This window comes from Camelus bactrianus, chromosome 15, assembly GCF_048773025.1.
Source record: "Camelus bactrianus isolate YW-2024 breed Bactrian camel chromosome 15, ASM4877302v1, whole genome shotgun sequence".
NCBI lineage: Eukaryota > Metazoa > Chordata > Mammalia > Artiodactyla > Camelidae > Camelus > Camelus bactrianus.
Window position 1 is genome coordinate 15791755 of NC_133553.1, and position 5412 is coordinate 15797166.

Here is a 5412-nt window from a genome sequence, read left to right on the forward strand (position 1 = left end):
CACAGCTGAGTGCGGCAGGGCTCAACGTGGATGGCCCGGCCACACGGCAGGCAGCCTGGCAGGGAGCGCGGGGAGCAGTTTGATAGTCGAAATAGAGGCTTGATCTGTGCCTCGCTCGTGACTGCTTTATTCAAGAGACAAGTATCAGCCAAGCCGTCTGGTCTCTGCCTCAAATAGAGACAGATGCTGACAGTCCCAGCCCGCCCATCTTCCCCGGAAGACGGTCTGCATGGAGCGGAGCCAGCAACGCCATCCCAGAAACAGCGACAGAGGAAAGGCTACAACACACATCCACCGACCCAGGGCGCTGGGAGACTGCAGAGCCCGGGGTGCATTTCATTAAAGCCACCCCCTTCCCAGAGCTTGCTGGCAGTGACGGGAAAGCATCGTTCTCAGCACAGTGGGGAAATCCTGTCGTTTTGTGGTGGAAGCAGGACGGGAGTTCTGACAGCCCAGTGGCAGTGGGTGTGCTGGTTGCAACCTCCTTCGTCTGTAACTGCTTCCCAGACTTCCTGACACCAGGTCTGGCATGATCCCCGCCCTCCCTGTGCATTTGCCTCTGCTGAGAGTTAGGCGTTTAATTTTCTGGGTCCTTATTGTGGCTTTTTGGATGCAAAGTTTCATTGTGCTATTTCTGTGTAAATAGACTTTTGACATAATAGGAGCACCGGCGTGGACTGGTGTGGCTGCTGGCAAGTCATTTCAGATCCATCCTTTCCATACTGTGGCTTAATTTAAAGGCTGGATTACTTGAAAATGCATTTATTAAGTCTGACCTACTTTTAAAATATTTAATATTCCACTTTGGTTTCCTTGTAGTGAGAGAAGCTTCAAGGTCTTCACGTTCTTGCCAGTTTTTAAAGAACAGACGTTGATTCAGCTAATAAGAAACTGCACAGAAGCACCGTCCTCTGGACCACTTTCAGGACTGGTATTTAAAGCAATTAGCAGTTCAGAAGCTCTTACGGGCACTCGGACGTCCCAAAGGACCGGTCTGCGTTTGTTCTTTATAAAAGTATCCTCTTTCATTTTCTTCTTCTTGTGACTGTATATGGGTAAAACGGCCCCAAACCCACAACAGGAGAAGTAAGCACCATCTTCATGGAGGGAAACCATTTTATAGCTTAGATAAGGCTTGTTCCTTTGATCAAAACTGTTCTGACTTGGGGAATGATAGAGACAGGCATACGACAGATATGAATTCTTGAGAATGAGGAGGGGAGAGTGGGGAGAAAGGAATAATGTGCAACGCAAACTTGGGAAAGTTAAGCAGAGTTTGTACATGCACATTGCTTAGTTGATTGTAAAAGTCAGTTAGGCAGCATACCTATGCAGAAGTTGAATAAAAACAATAATGAAATGAAGGTGGAATTAGGTATGGGTAACCTGAGCAGCCAGGGTAGGTCCTGCAGAGAAACACCGAGCATAGCATTTTGTACCAGATGGAGTGCAAGTTCCCCAGCAGCCAAAGCAAAGATAAAACGTGACAATTACACAGATTAACTGTCTGAACGATCAGAGCAAACAAGCCACTCAGAAGTGCAGTTTTTTTTGAACCTGATCTCTTGAAGAGTTTTTCTAATAAGCACTTCAAAGGAATATTTGTAGTGTTGGTGACAACACCCAACAGCTTAGCAGAAATAAATGTGATAAAGGGTTTCATACAGTCAGAAATATCTATCGACTCTGCGCTCAGATTCAGCTCTGGCAACAGACATACAGTGCGTGATGCTCAGTCTTGCTGGGCTGTCCAGGTTTATGGCTCCATCTTAGACAAAAGCAACAGTACTTGAAGTTGGGAAGCGGTGGTGGTGGAGGTGAGTGGGTTATTGCTCAATTACGAGAGAGGAAAAACGCTGGGTGTCAGACGGGCTGGTAGGGACATGCTCTAAAACAGCAAAGGACTCAGCTTTCATCTCCTGCGGAGTTTGAAAACAACTTTAGTTCGCGTGTGTGGAGAGGGTGTCACTAACTCTTACAAAATACTTTAATCAGAGACTGCAATTTTCAGACAAATCTTTAAGTCTTGAGCAGAAGAAATACATCTGAGGATAAATTGTGGTGGCCAGGGTTTTAGAGCTAGGACTGAGCTCTTATTAAGAGCTCACTCTTTGTAAAAGCAGAAATCAGTAGAATTCGAATATTTTCATTAAACGATATTTTTATTACTTTTATAAGAAAATGAAATTAAGAAACATGTCCTTCTGGGTTGCTGTTATCAGCTTACGTTCAGGGGAAGCAAACTCAGTGTGATTTCCTGCGCTGGAAGCTATACCTGTAATATATCTAAACTTTAAAAGATGAAATTTGGGTGTCACTGTTTCCATTTTATTGACCTTTAAAAATCTGAACAATTCCTCATTTGATGCTACTGAACTTCCTGTTTAGACTCTCACATCTTCTGAGTGTAACGGTCTTCTTGCCTTGTTTACGCTGTGTATTTTTACTTCTTGCCCTAATGCATTGGCCGGAAGTCCAAGAGCAATCCTGAATTGTAATGTGCTAATGGGGCTGATTGCTTTGTGCCCCACTTTGATATGAATTCCACTGTTTTGCATTAACTAGGAAACTCCAGTTTGAGATAGATTCCACTTAGAGTAAGGTATTTCTCTTCCGTATCAAAACTACTGACATCACCTTTAGTCAGTAAAATATTTTCCATTTAAAAATTAATTTTATTTTCCCTCAAAAAGAGTGAATGCATCTTCTCTTCTAATCTATTACTTAGGTGAATTATACACAACAGTTAGGAGAGATGCATTAATATTTCTGCAGTACTGGAGCATTCCTGTGGCCTTGAAGCAATGTGTGTGTGTGTTTGCATTCATGCAGGTATAAATGCCCGGGTTATATTGGTCTTTTTAAAATATTGCTCTTTTTCTCTGCTGTGAAACATGAAATGTTTTAGAAAGGATGCATTCCTTGAAAACCGTATAGAGTTCTTAAAACATATGGACCAAGTAATTTTTATAGAATTGTTTTTCATTATTTATGCTGTCCTAAAAACACTTTTCAGTATATTTTCAATCTTGTCAACGCAGAATTTTATGTAATATAAAACATTCATAAAACTTTCTTAAAAATGTTTTTCCTGTAGAATTGGAGCTTACCCCCTTACTGGTTGCTAACGTTTCTTATTTGTGTACTCTCTCAATTTTTAAAAAAAGTTAATAAATCAGAAATTTATCAGAGGTCTTTAGTTTGCCCACCTTCTTCTACTTTGTTAACTCCTGCCGTTACCTTTAGGACTGTGCAGTATTTGAGTGCATCTGGGTGGCGTGTCCATCGGGACAGGGACTCTGAGGGAATAAGCCACACAGAATCTCAGCGGCTTAAGGCATCCGAGCGGCGTCTGGCTCACGCTTCCCGCCCACGGCAGGGTGGAGGAGCCCTCCTCCGAGTCGTCCTGGCTCCAGGAGGCAGCTTGGCCCACCGCGGTCTCCCCCGCACGAGGAAGAGGCAGAGTGACGGGCGGCGCCCTGCCTTCAGAGCCTCGATCGTGCAAAACGCACATCGTCCGGCCACAGAAAGACAACGGCCACACCCGACTTCTGAGAGCCACAAGGTGTCCCCGGGGGCCTGGGGGAGAACCGGAGACACGGGGTCCCAGCTCCCAGGGCGAGCTTGGCCACTCTTGCTCGTTTTGGCCTTTGTTTTGTCTCGCTTTCAGGCTGGCTGCTTAGTCTGATTTTCAGTATCTATTTGGTTTTATATACAAAGTATTTTAAGCCTTATGCTGAGTTCACTTTTTCATTCAATGTTTATCATTTTCTAACCGTTCTCTTCTTTTGATTTCCTCTTTGATCCAGTCATTAAACAAATATTTACAAACGCGTTGGCTACATTCTCTGCTTTGTCCGTTCTCTGGTTTACAGTTTAAAGCTCTGTAGCACTAGGGTGAGCGCCCTTGCTCCCAGGCGGGCACAGTGTCTGCATTCTGGAATCCGGGGCTTCGTGACTCTGTGCCTGAGTGTGGGCCCGTGGACTCACCACTAAGAGGAGCTGTTACAACCTGTGTGTTCCAGGATGCTCTGAACACTCTCCTGAGCTGGAGTAAAGAGGAAATGAAAGCCTACAACTGTACGTACTTGTTGGGAGAGACATCGGGGTGGAGGAGACAGTTGAGGTTAACACAGAGTAACTTCCATTTTTTCGCCACGAACTTTGCACACATGGTCACAGTCTGTAAACTCAGCGCTCTGTGGAAAGGCGCGGGCCACCTCACAGCGCCGTGCTGCCCCCGGGGCTCCGCGCGGTCAGGGCGCCGGCCCCACGGTCCGTCTAGCAGAGCGCCGAGGGGCGCCCGCTCCGGCTTGACTGGGTCCCCCCGCTTTCTTCTGCTCCATCTGGGGCAGGAGAGGGACAAGCAGAGAAGACGGAGCTGGAAGGCAGCTCAGCGAGCGGCCAGTGGCAGCTCGCTCTGCACTCTAGCCCGCTCCCTCCCTTATTCGGTGACCATCCCTGTGTGCTTCCTGTCCTTCCCAGTTTCAGGGCTCCTCCTGGTTTTTGCCTCCCCCCTTACGGAATTCCTTTTACTCCTAATTTTGTGGGGGTCTCTTGTTCTATGCCCACTGCCCACCCCCGACTATGCCCTCATGCACAGTGTAGCCCTTCTCTTCCAGAGCGTCCCGCTAATGAGTGAGCATCACCCAAACGCCCATGACTAGCACATTTATATGTTATTTCTAGAATTTTGTTCTGAGTTCCAAACATTTATATCTGGTGATCCATAATGTCTCCACTTGGATAAATCACAGCTTAATGTCAACACTTCAAAAAAAAAGTGTTCGGCTTCTAGTATTCCTCCTCTCTACGCTGGGTGTTCTGATGCACCTAACTGCTTATAACAAAGTCCCGGAAGTCATCCTTCATCCTTCCCTCTCTGTTAACACACCTGGGCAGCCTCCAAGTTCAGTCAATTCTACTGAAGTTTTGTTCACACATGTCCACTTATCTCCACCTCCGTTGCTGCTAATCTCGTGTAAATCACCATCGCTTCCTTCTGAGCAAGTTGTAAAATATTCCAGTCTTTCTCTTTATAAACACTCTTGCCTCTTCCCAATACTTCCTTCTCACGGAAGCCAGAGGGATTCTCAAAAAAGAATAGGAAAAAAAGGTAAAATTAATCAGCATGTACGCTTATCTTAAACGCTTCAGAACCCTCAGTGTGCAGAGTACCCAGGCCTCCAAGACCACCTCTGTGACTGGGCGCCTGCAGCACCTCTGCACATCCCGGCCCTCAAGGTGATCCTAAACCATCCCTCTTTCTGCTTCATTTGGTGACTTCCCAGTTGTTACATCAGTCACACAAAAACATTCCACTTCAAGAAATGTAACAGGCCTTTGCATTTCTCCTTCATAGCATTCACAGCACTAGCATTATATATACATACATATACATATATATGTGTG

At 45.8% G+C, this 5412-nt stretch overlaps 1 long non-coding RNA gene across 1 annotated transcript; it reads left to right on the forward strand.

Annotated features, from left to right (window-relative positions):
* The first annotated feature begins 357 nt into the window (after positions 1 to 357).
* Positions 358 to 3831, forward strand: LOC141573392 (uncharacterized). Its single transcript, XR_012499084.1, has 3 exons — positions 358 to 522; positions 820 to 1817; positions 3247 to 3831. It is a non-coding gene; the product is annotated as an uncharacterized LOC141573392 (long non-coding RNA).
* Positions 3832 to 5412: the final 1581 nt, after the last annotated feature.